The sequence below is a fragment of the Delphinapterus leucas genome, chromosome 2, assembly GCF_059928025.1.
Source record: "Delphinapterus leucas isolate spDelLeu-1000000601 "Yukka" chromosome 2, BTC_Dleu_Yukka2, whole genome shotgun sequence".
NCBI classification, from domain to species: domain Eukaryota; kingdom Metazoa; phylum Chordata; class Mammalia; order Artiodactyla; family Monodontidae; genus Delphinapterus; species Delphinapterus leucas.
The window spans coordinates 2,355,609-2,377,635 of NC_143130.1; the positions used below are offsets into that span (position 1 = coordinate 2,355,609).

General features: G+C 46.5%; 1 protein-coding gene across 17 annotated transcripts in view; it reads left to right on the forward strand.

The window, feature by feature from the left end:
* The window catches only part of SVIL (supervillin), a 305,706-nt gene that overhangs the window by 107,849 nt on the left and 175,830 nt on the right, over nucleotides 1–22,027 (forward strand). For 13 of the 17 annotated variants that reach the window (XM_089906335.1, XM_089906333.1, XM_089906334.1 and 10 more), the window contains one exon: nucleotides 20,419–20,520. The gene's annotated coding sequence lies outside the window, so the exon portion shown is untranslated. Of the gene's footprint in view, nucleotides 1–1,295; nucleotides 1,710–7,245; nucleotides 7,426–17,384; nucleotides 17,541–20,418; nucleotides 20,521–22,027 lie in introns of those variants that run through there. The other 4 variants (XM_089906338.1, XM_089906340.1, XM_089906337.1 and 1 more) reach the window with 4 other exon arrangements.

Genomic DNA, 22,027 nt, shown 5'->3' on the forward strand with positions numbered 1-22,027 from the left:
AGAGCCTGTGAGCCACAACTACTGAGCCCGCGTGCTGCAACCACTGAAGCCCGCACGCCCAGAGCCCATGCTCCGCAACAAGAGAAGCCACCGCAATGAGAAGCCCGCGCACCGCAACGAAGACTAGCCCCTGCTCTCTGCAACTACAGAAAGCTCGCGCAGCAACGAAGACCCAGTGCAGCCAAAAATAAAAACTAAATTAAAAAAAGGATAATTTAAAAAAATTGAGCAAAGATATTCAACTAGATTATTGCACATCTACTGAAAGGTAATTTTCTTTAACCTCTGATTCTTGAGCGTATTTCCTGAAAGGCTGCCTAGGGAGAGAATGACTCTGCGGGTGTTCTTCTGTGTGACGTGGGCCTCAGGGGGTGCAGCTGGGGAGCCCTGGAGAGCGGGGTGGATCGGGGTGCATGACAGTTCGGATCCACCCAGGTGGGCAGTGAGACAAGGTGATAGATGATAAGCTGTCAGAAGCGGGTGTGTCGGTTTGGCTGGGCTGGGAGGGAGATTATGTGAGTCGATTATAAACCTGACTGTTACGAGGACCTTAACATGACCCTTGAAACCCCACCCCCCACCCCCCACCCCGCTCTGCCGCCCTTGAACCGCTAGTGTCTGCTGGGGAATGGCGGGGCAGTGGCCCATACAGACAAGGGAAAGCATAGTGCGCTCGTCTGTTTTGAAGATGTCTATATGTTTGAGCCTCTGAAGGCATATTTGTGTTCGAACAAGGTTTTTCTGCCCCTGCTTCCTCCTCAAGCCTCCCTTATTCCAGCAGAAAGTATTTTGTCCTCTTTCTTTCTGTATGAGCACCACTCGATCCTCGCCTGGTGTCATTGCTTTGGTTCCTTTCACTAAGTATGTGGGAAGAGGTGTTTCCTCTCTTACCACTGGAATATTAACTCAGTGAGGAAAAGGATTTCTTTCTGTTTTGTCTGCACTTGACGCCAGGCACCTGGAACAGTGTCTGGTACAAGGAAGGTGCTTGATAAACATTACTGAATGAGGTAACGATTTGCATCTTCCTGACCCAGATGCCTTAGGGGCAGGACCGTCCCTTCATCCATGAACTTCTTGCGGGGCTGACACAGCGGTTGCTCTTCTCACTGACCGCTGGTCTGTGGTCTGTGATCACCGGTGCTTGGTCCCCTCGCAGGGGCTGGGGAGGCGTGCGCTGTGTTGCCACTGCCTTGGCGACCACGGGTTAAGCCGTCAGCTCCTGAGGGCGATTCCAGGATGCTTACAGGCGTGATGTGGAAGGGAAGCGAGGACTGAGAGGCAGCGCTGTGTCTGGTGGGGCCCGTGCTTGCTGTGTTCACCAGCCCCTCCCAGGAAGCGTCTCTGATGGATGGGCTGTAGTTGGGGGGAGAGGCGAAGGCAGGAAGGGCGTGTGCTGGTTGTCACAGCGGAGCCTTGCCCTCGGGTCTGAGAGGAAGCCTGTGGTTGAGTCACGTGGCAGCAGTGTCTGTCCCTGATGGGGGTTCAGGCGGCCCTGGCCCCGCCCCGCCTCTGTTGAAATGAGTAAAGGAGCGCAGGCAGCGTGGAATGTGATTTGCAGCCGGTGGGGAGTCTGGCGGATGGAAAGTCCAAGCGAATGACATCTTTGAGGAGCTGCCCTGAGGGCCCGTTTTGGTTGTTGGCGCGCCCTCCCGGGAGGTCACAAGGAGGAGGGCAGGAGGCAGACTCTTCTAGAACCTCTGTGCCACGTGAGTTTACCTGGAAAGGACATCGTAGGTCCAAGGCTTTAACCACAGGCACAGCAGGAGTTGCCTTCTGGTCAGCGGGGGGAACCTTTGAGCCGGTCGTGAGATACTAACTAAATAGAACCGAGGCCTTAGGCGCCTCCCCCCGCTCCTCCTCTCCTGCTTCTTCTCCTTCTCTCTCTCTCTGTCTCTGTCTCTCGCCCTGTCTCTGTCTCTCTGTCTCTGTCTCTCTGACTCTTGTCTCTCTCTCTCTGTCTCTGTCTCTCTCCCTCTGTCTCGGTCTCTCTCTCTCTCTCACACACACACCCCCCTGGGCTGACACTTTAGAAACGGTCAAGCCCGCCCCTGTCAGGCTCTGTGCTAAGGTAGCCACAGTCTGTCTCATCATCACCGACTATTTATGAAGTCCTCACTCTGTGACCCATACCTACTACCAGCTTCTCCTCCCTTCTCTGCTGCGTGTGCCCTGAGCCTCACTCTCCAGCCCTTCCACGCTCTTACGCTCCATTCTCCCCATGTCATCCCTTCCCAATTTCACCTGCCCGCTCCCTGCCCCGCCCCTGCCTCCAGGAAGTCCACCGGGTTGCAGCTCTGCAGAGCCTGCTGCTGCCCCGGGAAGGTTCTAGAGGGGCGAGCCCGGCAGGTGATGACCGGCAGGCTGGGGAGTCGGGAGCCTCAGCCGCGACCACCTTGTCTCTCCCTCCCCTTGTCCACTTGCACTGGACTCTGTCACCCTCCCGAGATGCTCAGGGCACTTGTTAGCGCCTGAGTCTCCGGCTGCAGTCTCAGGGCTGACATCTAGTCTCAGCCAGCATAGAGAGCCCTCTGATGCAGGCTTCCATCCCCACCCGGTTGTCCCATGTCCTAGTCACGCCTTCTGAAAATGCCAGGCGCGGCCTCAACCTCACGACCTCGCACACGCTGTTCCTACAGCCTGCAGTGCCCTTCCCCTTCCTTCTCAATGGGCTGAACCTGACAGGTCACTGAAGCTGTCACCAGGGCCCTCCCCCAAGAAGCAAGGGAGGTCAGGTGCACCTGTTGGGAGAGGGACTTCTGGGGGCCCTGGACAAAACTCATCTCAGAGTATTCATGCCAGGTGGTGTGTTTTCGACACCAATCTCCGCTGAACAGACTTTGATAAAGGCAGGACTGGATCCCTGGCCTGTGACATCATCCCTCACACACACGGGTGTTTAGAAAGTGTCTGCTTTCTGACTGTTGATTCTTAAGACTTCCACCCTACACTCGGTGCTTTTTATTTTAGGTTACTGTTTTTCTAACAAAGTATTTAATAAAGAAGACCCATCTGATGCAGAGGGAGACAGGGCACGTAGATCGGGGTTGCCCTTCTTTCTTCAAGCAGCTTCGATGGCTTTATCAGCAGCCTTTCTCCCAAGGCGGTGCTGTGTGGGTTGGTCACCACATTTGAGACTTTAGTAGAAGTTTAGTGGAGCAATAGAATCCCTGTGTTCCCGCGAACACCTGTGGGGCCAGGTGTTTTTCATTTTACACGTGGGCGGCTGTGAAAACCGCTGCCAGGAGGTGGCCACGCCTCCCATCAGCTCCTGGTCCCCTCTTCCTGAGTATGAGCGGAGAGCCGTGGTGGGGCAGAGGGCAAGGAGGGCGTCGTGACACTCACGCAGCTCTGGAGGCCTCTGCTGTGTGTAGTTGTCCCTGTTTGGACAAAAGCTTGTTCTCCGTACTCAGAGTTGGTTGGCTGCATCCTGTGGACATAACTCCTCCAGGGAACGGTGACTTAGCTTACCTCTGACATACAGAGTCACAAATGCAGGGCTCAGGTGAGATTCTAGACCTGTCGTCTTACAGATAAGCAGACTCTGGCTTCACTGCTGGGATCACAAGCATTTCTTCACTAATAGACTGAAGGGGCTGGAAAGGCTGCTCTCTGGGGTGCCTTCTTGCTTGCGTGTTTTGGGGTTCTCTGGGTTGAAGGTGGAGCATTAAGACATGGTGGATGTAGACTGGGAGCATCAAATATGAATGATGTTTACTGTAATTAACAAATCTTTGTGTAACGCTTGGGCAAGGGGGTTTGATCCCTCACAAGCACAGAAGGATGGAGGAAAGGGCATGGTTTTCCCTTCACTTGGAGGGGGCACAGGTGGGAGAAAAGTCAGTTTTATTCTTAGAAGCGTGGAGGGGATGAATGGAGCAGGGTTTGATGAAGAGGAAATGGCAACTATGGAGGGACTGGTGGAGGCACAGAGGTGGTGCCCTTCTGGCAACTGCCGGGGAACCGCGAGGGTAGGAGAAACATTCTGGTAAGCGGTCGTGGTGTTCAGCTTCCACACTGCGTCATGCATGTGACCTGGGCTAGTTGAACTGATTGCTACAAAGATGTGTGTGGTAGGAAGAATCGTGACTCCCCAAAGAATCATGGTTCATGTCCTAATCCACAGAAGCTATGCATATATTAGGTTACATGGCAAATAGGAAGGTCTCAGCTGACCTTGAGATGAGGAGATGATCCCAGATGATCCAGGTGGGTGCAGTGTAATCACAAGGGTCCTCTGACGTGATGGAGGGACACAGGAGAGTACGTGTCAGAATGATGCCATGTGATAAAGTCTCTGTGCTTTGCTGCTTTGAAGATGAAGGAGGGTCCATGAGTCAAGGAATGCAGGTGGCCTCTAGAAACTGAAAAGGCCAGGAAATGGATTCTCCCCTGGAGCCTCCGGAAGAGATGCAGCCCTGCCGACACCTTGATTTTTAGGCCAGTGAGACCCATTTCAGACTTCTAACCTCTAGCACTGTAAGATAGTAAAGTTGTTTTAAGCCACCAAGTGTATAGTAATTTGTTACAGCAGCAATGGGAAACAATCCAATACGGAAACCTGTCTCTACTTTGGAAATGTGAGACCTTCTTAGTTATTTATGAAATATAATGGAAAATTTATGGAAGATAAATAACTCAGAGAAGAGTCTTGTCAAAATGAATTCTAAGCTCTCTCTAAGTTAATTTATTTTAGTAAAGTGAGGGCAAGAACTTTATTTCTTCACTGTGATACCCTCACTGCCTAGTTCATTTTTAAAATTCATTTTTAAACAAATGAATCTCTTCATTTAAATCCGTGCAAAACCAAAACAACTATCTTTTCAAAGGAATTATTGGATGCTAAAGTGTATCACTATGATTAGAAATCTTAAATTCAGGCTCTTGTTATAGACAAAGAATATCATACTTTACATTGTCATTCAAAGATGAGAGGTTTGGTTGGAGAATTTTTTTGTAAGTTGTTAGGTGTAAACAGGAATCACTTTTGCTTTCTTGGGTTCTAGGAACTTCCTTGTACCTATACAAGGAAGGAGTGTTAATTTGCCCTTTGCCTTGTCAGTAAAGCAGCTGTCATATGTAGCAAGCTGTAGCCTTAAATCCATGACACCCCAGCCCCCTGCCCACCAAAGTGCTCGTTATTTGTGACACTTAGTTTGGGGAGCCTGGTACTATATACTAATCTATTATAAATGATCTTTGCCTGGCATCTTTTAGAATTACGAATACTTCTAGTGTTCATTTGCTATTTCTTGACTCACTTATTCCCTGAAAAAAATAAAAATCTTTGCTAGGATTTTGCTATGTGCCAGGCCCTGGGGAAACAAAGGTAACTCAGATATGGCACTTCCCAGAGAAAGCCACCTTCTGGATGGGAAGAAAGACAAGTGTGTAGATAATGAGAGGACGGAACAGCCAATATTGAAATAATTTGTGATGCCAAGAGGAGGAAAATTCCAACTCTGCAGGGAGAACAGAGCAGAGAGGAAGAGACCGAAGGTCCAGAAGGACCTTGGCAACTAGAAGGGACAAGTATTAACTGCCTACTGAGTCCCAGCACTTTTACATGTAACTTTATCATTTCATTTTTACCCTGAGAAAAATGATATTCTAATGAAGTATCTTTGCAAAATCACAGAGTGGGATTCATAATCATTGTCTTCTAAGCTGTTGGTTTTAAAGCAGAGGTGGGCAGACTTTCTGTGAAGGACTAGATGGTAAATATTTCAGGCTTTGGGGGCCATACTGTCTCTGTCACAACTATTCAACTCAACTCTTGTGGCAGGAAACCAGCCATATAGAATATGGAAAGAAATGAGCATGGCTGTGTGCCAATAAAACTTTATTGACAGAAATGGACAGTGGGCTAGATATGGCCCAGGGGTTGCAGTTTGCTGATCCCTGTTCTAGGACAGCCATTATAGCTACTGTTTTGCTTTAGAATATTTCAGGAGAGGGAGATTATAGGTTTCATTAGCTTTACAGGTGGGTCAGTGACAGTTTCAAAATGGGTTATAGAATCTCACCAAGAAACAGTAGCAGACTGGATTAATAATGGAGCTTCAGACAGACCCAGTTGTCTAACATTTCACATCATCATGGTTAATATTGAACAGACCTCTGGGAATCCAGATATAATCCATCTTTAGGTCATTATAGACGAGTCCAAGGAGAAAACCGCACTAAGCAGTCTTGGCAGAGGATTTGACAGTGTGTGGGCACGTGTGTGTTTAACTCTGGGATTTGGAAAAAAAAAAAAAAGGAAATAAAGGAGATTTGTCTGGAACCATTGGGAAGGAGTAAGGTAACTATCTGAATGGATGACCTGGGAGAAGCCTAGAGTGTAAAGTCTCAATACGGCTGTGCTCTGGAAAGAGGCAGAAGCACCTGGTTAGCGTAACAGTGAGGGGCGATGTGAAAGGAAATCCCAAATCCAGATTAGAAAAGCAGAATACATCTTGACATCTTAAAGCAACAAGCCAGAAAAAAGTCTGTCCTTAATAGCTAACAGTGAGACTTCCCTGGTGGTGCAGGGGTTAAGAATCCACCTGCCAGTGCAGGGGACACGGGTTCGATCCCTGGTCCGGAAAGATCCCACATGCCGCTGAGCAGCTAAGCCCATGCGCCACAACTACTGAAGCCCGTGCGCCTAGAGCCCACGAGCCACAACTACGGAGCCCACGCGCCTAGAGCCCGTGCTCCGCAACAGGAGAGGGCACCGCAATGAGAAGCCCGTGACTGCAACAAAGAGTAGCCCCCGCTCGCCACAACTAGAGAAAGCCCGCGCACAGCAACGAAGACCCAACACAGCCAAAAATGAATAAAATATATAAATTTATTTTTTAAAATAACTAATAGTGTGGGAAAAGTCACTAAATTCAGAGATTTTGAGTTTCTTCATTTGATTTCTTAATCCTTCAGAGCAAAACGGTGAATTTTTTGGAGAAGAGATCTTTCCAAGAGTATATCTTGAGAGATACAGGGTGGTAGGAAAACACCTGGAAAACCATTAAAGAACTTCAGAAATGTGACACCGGGAAGCCATTTAGGTCACCTGTCCCAGCCCTACATGACTAAAAGGAAATTTTTCTCTTGGCTGATGAGAGAGAGCTTGGACGAGTATGGTTACATTGGGAAGCTTATTTCTTTTGAGTAAAACTTAAAAAATCAAAAGCAGACAAAGTTCATAAGATGGTTACAAGTGTGGGTGGTTCCAACTGGATGGAAACATTTTCTCACCAACAGGAATCCATCGAAAGGGTGTGGATCGTCTCCAGAGGTCCCCATGCTCGGCGCCCCCAAGTGTGTTTTGATCTGGTTCCCCCTCCGGCTCTGTGCTGTTGCTCTTCAGGTTGACTTGGGGGAAAGAGGGAGGAAAAGATGGAAAAGATGGGAGTTGATATCTTCCTGGAAGACGCTGTGGAGGTTAGCAGGCTAAGTTATTCCAACCAAAACAAGTTAAGCTTTTCCTTGTGTTTTGAATCCTAGGCACGAATCTTGTCTTGGATGAAACAGATGTGATTCTGGGGACGTGCACGGCGTCCTAAGCTTTGGTGACTTTCCTGCCCCTCACTCTTCCTTGCAGGAATCAAACATGCTCCAGCTGTGCCTTTGTGTGCCGTCTCTGGCCTCTTTCTAAGTTCCATGCAACTTCATAAAACTCAGAAACTTAGGACTGCTTGAAGAAAATAATCTGTGAAACAGATACATGTTTTGATGTGGATTACATCTAACAAACAGTGTTTATTCCAAAGGCTTTAACATGTAAACCCATTAAAGGGTCTTATAATTTGACTTCTCTTTCCCGTCAGACAAAGCTTTTTTGTAACGTAAATATAGTAAGGAATATCCATACTCTACAGTCTTGCTGACGTTCTTTTCTTTTAGCAAGGGTTAAATAAGGGGGATCTTCAAAGCCTTGGTGATACGTTACAGAAAGCTTTGAAGTTCTTTTAGCTTCCCTGGAAATCTTTGTTTCCTGGAAAGTTCGCTAATGGTATATCTAGTTTCTTACACAAATCCATTCCTTAGCTGTCTGTAGTGAATTACCTAGTCAGTGGGAATGCTACTGCAAGATAAAATTAATATCTAAACTGGTCCTGAGTCAGTTATTTCCACTGCAAAGCTTATGTAGTCATAAGGTACGATGTTATTTAGGTCAAATTAACCTTTCTTTATCTTAATTCACCTCTTGAACTCCCTGAAAGCAACATAATTTACATTTCCTAGCAACTCCGGCGGCTGCTCTTGTGTATGGAACTAACCTCCCCCATCAGCATCCTCATCTTCTATCTCAGTTGGTGGCGCCATCCTGCACCCAGGGTGCAGTCGGCCCCTTCTCTCTGCATCTCCTCCTCCGTTGACACTCAGTTCGGGGCTGACTGTCTCCGCCTGCCTGGCTGTGGTAGCCTCCTATCAAGTTCCCTGCTTCTGCTTTCCCTCTTCCCATCTACCTAACCCCCAAAGTCTGTTTTCCTCAGAGCAGCTAGACTGATTCTTTAAACCTAAATCAAGATCATTCTCTCCCTCGCCCACACCCTACAGTGCCTTCCGGTAACGCCGAATGAAACCCCAGGTCCTTCTCTGGCACAGGGCCTCTATGATCTGTGCTCACCTGTGTCTGCCGGACGTTGCCTGCTGGCTTGCCCAGCGCCCTTCCTGTCCGTCACTCAGCTCTGGCCACACCGGCCACCTTGCTAGTCCCATCTCAAAGCTTGAAACTTTGCACTTGCTCCTTCTCCCCCTGCCTCCCCCACCCCGAGCCCTCTCCCTCCACATACCCACCAGCTTTCTGGCCAATTCTTCCATGTCTTTGCTCAGTGGTGACCGCCACAGAGACCTGACCATTTTATCTAAATGAGAAGCCCCCAGCCTCTTACCCTGCTTTTCCTTCCTTCTGGCTCTAAGTAGCGGACATTCGGTCTCTTACTGATTCATCACTTGGTTTATTTGTCCATTCACTTATTTATAGTTCATCTGTCCCTCCCAAGAGAATGTAAACTCCATAAGGACAGGGACTTACGATGATAAACATGTATCTTTCATGCCTCACACACGTAGGCAATCAAGACATATCTGCTGGGTATTGTATGAAGGAAAGAACCAGAATCGTTCACATTGCTTTTGGTCTGCACATGTAGACCAAGTCTTTGAGCAGTCACGTTGTTCAGTGGGACAGTGATGTTTTTGATTTTCCTACCCTAATAAGGTTTCCAATTCAGTGATCAGGGTCTATCTTAGATTTAGCTCTTGCCTAAAGATCTTAGCAGTGACCTCGGTCGACCTTCAGTGTAGTTCAACATATGGAACACAGGTACCACGTGGACATAAGGACCTTGACTTCCTGGTGATGTAATGGCTTTAGAGTGGCAATGTGTCCACGGACAGAGCCGCTGGAGTCTTACTTCTTAGCGATTAGCAGGCACGTATATAGCACAAGGAAAAAAGAGCCAATACTCATGTCTATTTTTAGTACAGTAGAGTTCCCAGAATTATCTAAACACTAAGAGGTTACTGTAAGAAACGTTATCAGACTAACTGAGCTTTTTCTCCTGCCGCTGAGCAGCTAATCCTCCTCCTGTCAATATTATATGAGAAGAAATTGGGGGAGGGGGTGCGTACAGGAAGGCGGATCAATGGTCCGTAGACCCTTGTAGACGATACTAAGAGCCCCGCTCCATGAGATAATTCTGTCAGCATAATTACTCTGAGCTGCTTCTAAAAAGTCGGATGTATCGATTCGTAATTTACGTTCAGTAAAATTCACTCTTCTTAATACGGCTACGAGTTTCAGTATTGTGTACAGCTGTGCAACCACCATAATCAAAATATAAGTTTTCATCCCCCTGAAATGTTCCTCATGCCCCACTGTAATCACTGAGCCCCGACCCCTGGCAGCCACTGATCTGTCTTCTATCCTTACGGTTTTGCCTTTTCCGTAATGCCCTATAAATGGAATCATGCAGTCTGTCGCTGTTTGAGATGCACCAATGCTGTTGTGTGTTATCGGTAGCTTGTTCCTTATCATTACTGAGAAGTGTTCCACTGTGGACGTAGAGTTTGCCGATCCATTCACCAGGTGAAGGACATTTGCACTGTTTAAAATTTGGGGTGATTATGACTAAAACTCCAATAACAGTCATGTATAGGTTTTTATGGGAACATGCATTTTCATTTTTTCCTGAATAAAAACCTAGGAGTGGGGTTTCTGGGTCATATGGTAAGTATGTGTTTAGCTTTATAAAAACCTGCCAAACTGATGTCCAGAGTGGCTGTTTTCTCTGCCCACTGGGAAGGTATGGGAGTTTCCAGAGCCGCTTTCTGATCCTCAGGGTCGATGCCCAGAGGATTTTGCCTTCTTTTTATAATAATGTTTATTTATGTTTACTTGTTGACAGTTTGCGTTATTTATTTATTTACGGCTGTGTTGGGTCTTCGTTTCTGTGCGAGGGCTTTCTCTAGTTGCGGCAAGTGGGGGCCACTTCATCGCGGTGCGCGGGCCTCTCACTATCGCGGCCTCTCTTGTTGCGGAGCACGGGCTCCAGACGCGCAGGCTCAGTAATTGTGGCTCACGGGCCCAGTTGCTCCGCGGCATGTGGGATCCTCCCAGACCAGGGCTCGAACCCGTGTCCCCTGCATTGGCAGGCAGATTCTCAACCGCTGCGCCACCAGGGAAGCCCGGATTTTGCCTTCTTGAAGAGAAACCTCGGGATTTATCTCTCCCCTCTTCTCCCCTCAATTCTGTGTTCCAGTTTCTTCTACTTGGACCTTTAAGTTACTTTTTATTTAGAAGTCTTTCCGCTCTTCCTTGTTGCCTGAGTTTCCTTTTTCCTTATCGCACCAGTGCAGTGCCTTGTACCCAGCAGATACTAAGTACGCACCTATTTGACTTGATTGTAATAAACTAGATTAAACTGACCTCCAGGGCAGAGATGGCCCATAGTGGGACTTTGGTGCATGTTTTAGCAGGCTCATGGGGCATCTGCGCAAGGTAGGTGAGCCCTACCCCAAGACCTAGGGAGAGATTCCTGTTACTTCTCTCCTGGCAGTAAGGCATCAACCACAAAGTGTGCGATATAAAACTGGGTTTGGGGCTTCCCTGGTGGCGCAGTGGTTGGGAGTGCGCCTGCCGATGCAGGGGACGCGGGTTCGTGCCCCGGTCCGGGAAGATCCCACGTGCCGCGGAGCGGCTGGGCCCGTGAGCCATGGCCGCTGAGCCTGCGCGTCCGGAGCCTGTGCTCCGCAACGGGAGAGGCCACAGCAGTGAGAGGCCCGCGTACCGCAAAAAATAAATAAATAAATAAAAATAAAACTGGGTTTGGACTGCCACAGTGGTGAAGGGTGGAGAAGTCAGAACCAAATCTGTGGTTATTATAAGGTATATAGATTTAGCTTGGAGACACCAGCCATGAAATGTGCAGAATCTCGTGAGAAGGCTTTTCTTTCTCGTAAAGATTTTACATTATTGTTTAATCGCTGTTGAGGCATAGCGAAGTGGTTAAGGGTGAGAGCTCTGCAGACAAACGCTGCTCCCAACCACCTGTGTGACCTTGGGAACCTTTCAGCGCCTTGGTTTCTTCATCCGTAGGATGGGGATAATAATAGTAGTGAGGAGTGACGATAAATGGTTGACATGTACGTAGTGGTTAGGACAATGCCTGGCTGGTATTAAACGCTATAGGAGTATTAGTCACTGCTGTTATTGTTATTAACTAAACTTTACCCCTACTACTCTGAAAATGTGTGTTTTTCATGCGTGTGTGACACTTTCACGGATGTCAGGTTCTAGATACTTGATCAAAGAATGATTAAAATTCAGTTAACAGAGAGGGAGTGAGATAAATTAGTCTGGGATTAACACATACACACTGCTGTATATAAAAGAGCTAAACAACAAGGACCCACCGTAGAGCACAGGGAACTCTACTCAGTATCTTGTAATAACCTATAAGGGAAGAGAATCTGAAAAAGAATAGAGATACGTATAACTGATTGAGCAGCAGAGTTCGCGGCATTACCTGGCGTAACCAGCAGTGGCTGATCATCCCCAGAGGTGTGTACTTATCCTCACCATGCTGACGCGGCTCAAGTTAAGTGGCCTCAGTTGTCTGGCCTCACTTGCTTATTTCTTTTACTTTTGGAAGCTCGGGGAGGGTGTGGTTTCTGAGCAGTGCTGTCCCCTCCATCAGGACGCCTCTGTGTCCTCCACGTGAAGGGCTGAGTCCGCCAGTTTGCTCGCTAGGTCAGGGTTGGAAGTTTGGACACAAGATTTTCAGTCACTTCTCTCTCACTTCCTAATTTCTGTGTTGGCACCTCCATACAAAAATGGTTTCTTCTAGCCCTTTTAGCAACTTCTTCCAGACCTGACTTGGCTTTCCCCTTTGGGACCTGTGCTTTCGGGAGGTCCAGTAAGTTGCCTCTGTGTTTGGGGGCCACCACCTGAGGGCTAGAGCAGGTGGTCCCAGGGACCAGTGGGCGAGCACGCAGCCAGCAAGTGGGCCCGGCAGGCCTGCCCGCGGGGGGCCCCGCCTGGACACAGCCCTGCTTCTCTCCTGCCCTTCAGAGTTACCACAGAGGCTGGAGGAATTCACAGGCGGTCCTCGCTTTATTGCATTTCAGATACTGTGTTTGCTTTTTACAAACTGAAGGTTTGTAGCAACCCTGCGTTGAGCAAGTCTGCGGGCGCCTTTTTCCAACAGCATTTGCTCAGTTCCTGTCTCTGTGTCACATTTGGTAATTCTTGCAATATTTCACACTTTGTCATTATTACTCTGTTATGGTGACCTGTGATCAGCGGTCTTAGATGTCACTGCTACGACTGGCTGAAGGCTCAGATGATGGTTAACGTGTTTTAGCAAGAAAATATGTTTTAATTAAGGTATGGGCACTTTTTCAACATAATGCTATTGCACGCTTAACAGACTACAGTGTAGTGTAAACATAACTTTTATGTGCACCGGGAAACCAAAAGCCTCGTGTGGCTCACTTTATCACAATATTCACTTTATTGCTGTGGCCTGCGTGTTGGTCTGAGCATCGCCTGCAGGCTGAATCCTGACTCATAAGGGTACTACTTTAAATGTCCGTAAGTGCTGTGACTTATAAGATATAAACCTGTGAGATGCATCGCTGAATTCAGAGCAGCCTTTTGACTTTGTCTTTACTAAACACACAACTGCTGGCGTGCTACGGATAAGAGGCAATGTTGGCGTCGAAAGGGGGCTCCTCATACTTGAAGCTCTTGAGACCCACATCTGTAACAGGCACCCAGAGATGAGAGAGAGGAGGGGAGGGTGGCCTGGAGTCCACCAGGACCCATCACCTCCTTACCTGCCATGACGGTTGATGGGCATATATGCTCGACGGTGAACCCCAGTGCTTAGTATATATTTTTCTTATCAAATACAGTTTGCACATCAGTAGGTTCTTAAATTTGTGTTTGTTGTTCATTTAGGAAAGAAAGAGCAAGGTCTAGCTTCGTCATCTCATTTTCATGAAAACATGCACGTATAAAGCCAACAGAGTGATAAAAGATATCTGCCCTCACCAGTTGCTGAATTTCAAGGGTCGATGGAGTCCAAAGAGGGGTCGTGATCGTGGTGGTTGCTTTGAGCCCACTCCAGTCCACTGGGAGACCCCATGTGTCTCCAGCAGAGGGAACAGTGTGTGCTGGATCCTGTGAGCCTAGGAAGGGTCTTAGTTCTGTTTTTGCTGTGGCGGCTGCACATCTAGGGTGCCTCCTGGGGCTGCCTGGGAAGATGTGCTCTTGTGGGGATTTTTAGGTTTGTTCAGATTTAAGGGCATTTGGAGATGGTCAGACCCTTTGAGGCACGCTGTGAAATGTTGCAGTGTCGCGTTCTGTGTTGCAACTTGGCACGTGGTATGTTGTGTCATTATAATTACAAATATATGTGTGATGTGTGTATATATACATGTATACCTATATACATATGTGTGTATATGTGTGTGTGTATATATATTTATATCATTCATAAATATAAAGGTGGCTCTTACTATCTGTCTTACTATAGGTCTTAGATCAGGCTGTGGTAACAGAACACCGTAGGCTGAGTGGCTTAAACAACAAACATTTATTTCTCATGATTCTGGAGGCTGGGAAGTCCAAGGGCAAGTAGCTGGCAGATTCACTTCCTGGTTAGGGCTCCCTTCTTGGTTTGCAGACAGCCGCCTTCTTCCTGTGTCCTCCCTTGGAGGAGAGCAGAGAGCAGAAGCAAGCTCTATGTCTCTTCTGTAAGGGCACTAATCCCATCATGAGGGTCCCACCTTCATAACCTAATCACCTCCCAAAGGCCCCACCTCCAAATACCATCACAATGGGGATTAGGATTTCAACAGATTAATTTTGAGGGACACATAGCTCTATATTTGGATGCTATAAACAATATGAAATCATATTCCCAAGCGCATATATCTGTCAAACAGCAAGCTGAGTTTTCCTTTAAGGTTTGTTTGCTACTTGTTTATTTATTTTGTGGTTGCTCTTAGGCAAGTAGTAGGAGACGCCGAAGAATTTGAAAAAAAAATGTACGAGAGAACTTAAAATTGAGAATTCAGCCCATTAACTTAATTTTTCTACTTGCGGTTTTGGATGACACGTACATGCTTTGAATTGTGGAGCGGAACACCTCCCAGGGTTTTTACAGGAGCATATTTGAAAATGCATGAGGACCTGACATGACCTTTTAAGAACCTGTGCTGTAATGGGACACATGGGAAGCCCACCTGGTGGCAGCATAAAGCCCATGAAGTGGGAAGCGTGTCCCCATAGGAAGGTGTCCCCAAGGACAGAGGGGAGGTGGTGTTTCTGGATGTCACCAGGGAGGATTGTGTGCTTATTTTAGCTCCCTCTCCTTCATGTGTCCCCACGTCAGCTGCTATTTTGACTGTGGCATCTTCCTGCAGCTGGTGGCGTGCTGATTGCCAGACGCCCTCCCAGGGGAGTGAGCTGCCCTGTGCCCACTGGTTCCTGTCCGTCTCTCCGCATCTCCTTGAGCACTGGACTCGGGGCTGTGAAATACTACAAAGATACAAGATCAGAGACCTGCTTATAACAACGCACAGTCCATTTTAGAGAAAAAAAAATACATAAGAAGTTCTCTTCGTTAAGAGAAGTGGAGGACAAAAAGTTGGCACAGTCAAATTGTACCTCGAAATGCGTTTAACATACCCTTATTTAGTGAAAATGACCAACATTTACTTAGTAAAAGAATCCAGTATTTAGGAAAATACTCAATGTTCTATGGATGTTATCCTAATGTGTAAAAATAGTACAAGAGTAATGGTTCAGGATCACAAAATCTCTGATAAATTACTTGACAAATAAAATGGGCCATTGTTAGCACTCTTTAAATGGCCTGTTATTTATTCTTTATCCAAGCTTCCTGTACCCACCCCCAATTCCATATTAAAACGAAGCCTAGGCAGCCTCAGTGTGTCATTGCCAGTGGTCGGTCCTGCGCTCTTTCTAGAGGCGGCCGGGGGCCCAGGATCTTTGGGGGGGGGGCTCTCCCTCAGCATCTTTGCTGCCTCACCTCCTATGGCACCTACGCCCGTTGTCATTTCTCGTCTGCCTCTAGCCTTGGCTTCTGTTCGTGCCAGTCCGGTCACTTGCTAATGGTTTTTCCATCAGCTTGCGTGGTCCTGGAATTGACGCTAACAGATTGTCACCTCGGCTTGGGCACCAGTATTGTAAGTGCCTGCCTGGGGGCTGATGGAACTGGGCTGTCCCCACACTGTCACAGACCCACGCAGATGTGTGTAGGTTTTCGTAGTGCCAGTCAGTGGACACCTTCTAATAGGCACGTGATTTTTCTGATTTGGAGACATTTATTTTTTATAAATGTCCAAATAATTAAAATGATTACTATTTTAAAATTATTATTATTACTATTATTGCTGTGACTAAACCAACCCACGATGGTTGAGAATGAACTACAGTCGTCGTTTTAACCAGGTGTTTGGCACAAGTTGAGGAGGGAGCGAGGTCCCTGAGTAGGAAGGGAGGCAGTCAGGGAAGCCTCCTAGGACCCGGAGGCCCTCTGAGCTGAATCCTGGAAGGTGTCTTGAGGTTTGTTGGGGGAGCGTGGAGGAAGTGCCTATGGCTCTAGGAAAATATCTTCAAGAACCTCCTTTCTTGCTCTAGGCATCCAGGGAGAGAAAGACGGGAGAAAGTAGCCAGAGAGAAAGTTGGGTCTGGGGAAACGTCATCCCCAGAGTCGGTAAGAGGGGACCCTCGGAGGCCTGGTGAGGGGACGAGACTCTGGTCAATACTCTAACCCAGAGGCACCTGACACTGTGGTAGTTAGGTGCCGTTGGCCCTCCGTGTCCATGGCTTCTGCATCCCTGGATCCAACCAACTGAAGATCAAAGATATTGGGGGGGAAAAATTCCAGAAAGTTCCAAAAAGCGGAACTTGAATTTTCTGCATACCAGCAACTATTTACATTTTATTAGGTATTGTAAGTCATCTAGAACTGAGTTAAAGTATACGGGAGGATGCGCATAGATTATATGCAAATACTAGACCACATTTTTCTGTTTTCTAAATTTAATTTTTAAAACTTTTAATTAAAGCGTAGTTGATTGACAATGTATTAATTTCTGCTGTACAGCAAAGTGATTCCATTATACATATATATATGTACACATTCTTTTTTTAATATTCTTTTCCATTATGGTTTATCACAGGATACTGGATATAGTTCCCTGTGCTGTACAGTAGGACCTTGTTGTTTATCCATCCTATAGATACTAGTTTGCATCTGCTCACCCCAACCTCCCACTCCATCCCTCCCCCAACCCCCTCTCCCTTGGCAACCACCAGTCTGTCCTCTATGTCTGTGAGTCTGTTTCTATTTTGTAGATAAGTTCATTTGTGTCATTTTAGATTCCCCATATAAGTGATATCGTATGGTATTTGTCTTTCTCCGTCTGACTTACTTCACTCAGTATGATAATCTCTAGGTCCATCCATGTTGCTGCAAATGGCATTATTTCATTCTTTTTTATGGCTGAGTAGTATTCCATTGTATATATGTACCACATCTATTACTATACCACTTTCCATAAGGCATTTGAGCATCCATGGATTTTGATATCCAAGGGGGTCAGAACCAATCCCCTTCAGATACGAAGGGCCGACTGTAATGTGTGCCTACAACTCACCGAAATGTCCCTTTCCTGTGTACACCTCCACCGCACCTCCTGTCAGACCTGTCTTCTGAAACGTTAAGATAAAAGCCTGTCTTTCTCTGCCGTAATCTCCCCTCCAGATGCAGTGGGTCTAGAGTTAGTGACAGAGTCCTGTCAGAGTTTTTGCATAGAGATAATCGTCTGAAATCCAGTGAAAGTTTCTTTTTGACCAGGAAGATATGCTTTCGAAGGATGGAGAGAGCCCTGGAGAGACTGGACAAGCCCGCGGGATCTGACCTTGAGCTGGACGTGTCTTCCTGCTGCACTAAAACCATAGTGATTCTTCCAGTGCCCTGTTCTCCTCTGGAATTTTTTCTGCTTTTATACAGGTTTGACTAGTTTAGTTAAACTTCAGCCTGTCACTTAGTTTGGACCCTTGCCTCACTGCGGGCCTTGCTCTTTTGTTTTTTTTTCCCCAAGTTATCATGAGTGCACTGAAGCCGATACATTGTTTTGTTTTCCTGCCAATGCTGTATTCTGAAGTTTTATTATCTAGTGACCAAGGTTTCCCTTTGTCTTTAGACAAAGCAGATTCCAAGAATGAAAGTGTTTCAGGTACGGGACTTTCAAACTCCTTCTTCGTCCCTGGGCTCATGATCTCCACTGGAGATTTTCTTCTTTCTCGCCCCCTGGTAGTAGAGCCCCAGGGGGATCCCTCTGTACATGCGAGATTGAGAACCCCAGCTCTAGAGGGTACCAGGGGCTGTATACCAAGGACAGAGGGGGTACTCTCCAAAGAGAAAGAGAGATGAGTATGTCCTCTCCTGCCCTTGTCTCTTGGCTTCTTTTGGTTTTCTTGGCCTTTTTTCTTCGTGAAATAAGTTCATTTTCCCTTCCTTTGCAGCCAGTGTGGAAAGAGGGTCTCCTTCCTAAAGCCGGCACTTCCTCCCCAGTTTGGTGCCTGGAAGAGGCTTGGGAGAAGGACAGGCTAACATTGGTCTAGCCCAGTTCCCAAGTCTCCAGGGCTTTTTAATAATAAACAGATTTTGGGGGGAGGAAGGCAAATAAATTTTTTTGGCACAAAAAATTCTCCTTAAACCCAATAGTCGGTCTGTGTTAACCACAAGCGTCTTTGTGGCTTCAAGTCATGAGTTCAGGGCTGTCTGAAGTTCACGGAGCAGTGGTAACAATGTTTTTGTGCTTTGTGGGAACTTCAAATGGTCGACTGTCCCCCCCCCTCCACCTCCCCACAGGCTCATTTCCTTGTAAATTGCCGCTGCCTGGGCTTCTGGAGATGAACCCCATTCTCTCTACAGGAGGTAAAAGAGGCTCTGATAGCTCGCCTCCCATGTGCTTCCCAAACCTGCTACTGACACCAGCTCTGACCTTTAGGACGCTGGCTGCTCGCCAGCTCAGGGCCTCTTGTACTCGAGTGAACTCTTTCCTAAGATGATGTTTTCAAAAGGTGATACAAGCCAGTACTGCCTAGACATCAGGAAGAGAGAGGAAGAGGTGCCTCATTAGCCCCTAAAACCAAAGACTTCCCAAAGCCTAACCGCTAAACAACTAACCATTAACTAACTAACAGACCTAGGGCTTCCCTCTCTAGTCCGGGATCTCAGGCTGGAGCCTTGCTCATGCATGGTGCCTCTCTCCCAGGCTGAGTCATTGCAGTGCCACACAGGCAGCTGGCCTTTTGAGGGTGAGGAATGAGCGTACTTCCAGGGAAGTCATGCTGTATGCAAATTACTCACAGTTAGGAAAATCACACAGGGAAGTGCATCCTTCCCTCTGTCCTACTCTGTTGTACTTCCAGCACAGGTGGTGTTTTCCCTCGTTTCCCCAGCCTTTGAGGGAAATGAACGCTGAAGATTTTCTCTGCCTGGAATTAATGGCACAGACCAGCTTCTAGCCCAGTCAGTCCCTCAGTCCTGACGCCCTAGACGGGTTACGCTGGTCTCAACTTCTTTACCCAGCCTCTCTCTTTTTTAAGGACCTGGGCCTTTGTCGCTTCCCTCTCGTTGTACACATCCAGCTCCTCGATGAGTTCCAGCCCACCCTCCTCTGTCTTTTCGAGTCTTCCTTTGTTACAAGGCTTCTCTCCCAAAGCCCCTTGTTCGGGTCTGATGTAAATTTGTGTCATAGAAAGAACTCATATTTACTCAAGATAGCTCTGCTATCTTGATGCTATCAGATGTCAGATTTCATCACCAGAGAAAAATCAGAGCTTTGGAGAACGATCACATAGAAATGATTTTATTCACTGAGTTTGAGATGAAGGAAAAAATGTATTTGTTTGTTTGTTTTTGCTTTTCTTTTTTGAAAATTCTATTTATTATTTTATTGAAGTATAGTTGATTTACAATGTTGTGTTAGTTTCAGGTGTACAGCAAAGTGATCCAGTTTATCTATATAAACTGAATTTATATATATAAATATATATAATTTATATAAATATATATAACACACACACATATATCTATATTCTTTTTCAAATTCTTTTCCCTTATAGGTTATTACAACATATTGAGTGTAGTTCCCTGTGCTATGCAGTAGGTCCGTGTTGGTTATCTACTTTGCATGTACTAGTGTGTATATGTTAATCCCAAATTCCCAATTTATCCCTCTCCCTCTTTCCCCTTTGGTAACCATAAGTTTGTTTTCTATGTCTGTGAGTCTTCTGTTTTGTAAATAAGTTAACTTGTATCATTTTTTAGATTCCACATGTAAGTTACATCACGTGATATTTGTCTCTGTCTGACTTTCTTCACTTAGTATGACAATCTCTAGGTCCATGTTGCTGCAAATGGCGTTATTTCATTCTTGTTTATGGCTGAGTAGTATTCCATTGTATATGTGTACCACATCTTCTTTATCCATTCCTCTGTTCATGGACATTTAGGTTACTTCCATGTCCTGGCTATTGTGAATAGTGCTGCTAGGAACATTGGGGTGCATGTGTCTTTTCGAATTAGAGTTTTCTCTGGATATGTGCCCAGGAGTGGGATTGCTGCATCATATGGCAACTCTATAAAAAATGTATTTTTAATTGAGTATTTTTTCTAAGAGGTGTAAAAAGATATTCTAACCACTGCCTATAATTTGTAGTCACCGATGTAAGCTGATTAATTGAAAGGGAAAAGCTCTTTAGAAGCAGATGAATCACAGCCATGTATCTCACCTCGCTCATGCATGTGGCTGTCTTATATTGTTTGCTGCTTTCTTTCTCAGATTTCCGAGTAGAAATTTTTCTTTCTCCTTTTGCAGGAAGAGTTGGAGTACGTGAGCTAGAAGACTGGGAGAGCGGAGACAGGGAGAGTTTCGAAGTCCTTCTCTATCAGAAGCCATGATTTAGACATCACCATTACGGTAAGTATTTAGAAAGAAATACAACTGTCCTGTGGTTGACACATCATTGGTTTTGGCTGCAGTTCTGAGAATAGGTTAAAGGACGTTGTGAAGGATGAGTTCGTTTAAATCACTCTCAACAAACCAGAGGTCTGAGAAAATTAAAGGTTCCTCGGTGACAAGTTATGGGACCACCAGCATCCAGAGGGGAGAGTCATCTGACACGTTGGAAAAATCTGTCTGTCTCCTTAGTAGCCATGTGTTCCAACGTGTGAAAGAAAAGCAAAGCTTAATGTACTGGGGTTTCCTTTTTGAACAGAGCTTTCAGGGACTCCAAGTTAGACTTTTTAGAGGAGGGCAGAGCCAGGCACGGAAGGGAACAGAAGCACCTTTCTAGGGACTGTGCTATCTGCCCTGCCACTCTGGGGCAGGATTTCTCAAAGTGTGTTCCATGGAACACACTTCTCTAGACTGTTAGTGCAGTGGAGACAGGGCTATGAAGATGGGTCTGCGCTCCAGTGAGTTTGAGAAACATTAAAGTTAACCTTCCTTCCTGAAGGGTCTCAGAAGTGGATGAGCCTCGTGACTCTCCATGGACGTGTGTCGTCGGCAGGGCTCACCAGAGTCCTGTGGAACTCTTCTTATAGGGCATCCTAAGTCCCGTGTTCATTTGTTCATTAAGTATTTATTAACACCTGCCACGCTCGTGTTAGGTGCTAAAAGTACAGCGATAAAGAGATTGCTGCTTGTGTCTAGATAGAAAATATGGTAAGAAGCAAGTGAGAGCAATTATTGATAGGCACGACAGCCAGAGGTTTAAGACAATGGTCTCAGGAGTGATGGGCCCTGAGTTTGAATCCTGAGTCTGCCACTTATCAACTGCATGACTTCGAACAAGACACTTAACCTCTCGTTCAGTTTCAACATCGGTGAAACTGTGTTAATAGCGTCTACCTAGTAAGGTTGTTGTGAGGATTACAGTGATGCATTCATGCTGGCAAATACTGAACCCTATGCAAACGTGAGCAAACCTGTACTGAGAACAGCAATGACGAGTGCGTCGAAGGCTGTGTGAGGGCTGACGCGGGAGGAGGTAGCGGTGGATGGGAACTTTGAATAGGGTGGTCCAGCACTGCCCTGAAGTACAGACCTGGAAAGATGAGTGATACTGAGCTGTGGAGATGGTATAGGGAGAGAATACAGAGGGAAGCACAATTGCACACGGGAGTGTCTCATGCAGAGAAATTTGGAAATTTGTTACACAAACTAATTTGGAATTTGAGAAATTCCAATACCTCTTTAAGATAAAAAAAACAAAAAAAAACTAGGGACTTCCCTGGTGGTCCAGTGGCTAAGACTCTGTGCTCCCAATGCAGGGGGACTGGGTTCAATCCCTGGTCAGGGAACTAGATCACACATGCCACAACTAAAGATCCTGCATGCTGCAACTAAGACCCAGCACAGCCAAAATAAATAAGTAAATAAATAAATGAAACAACAACAAACCAGGAATCGGAGGAAACGTCTT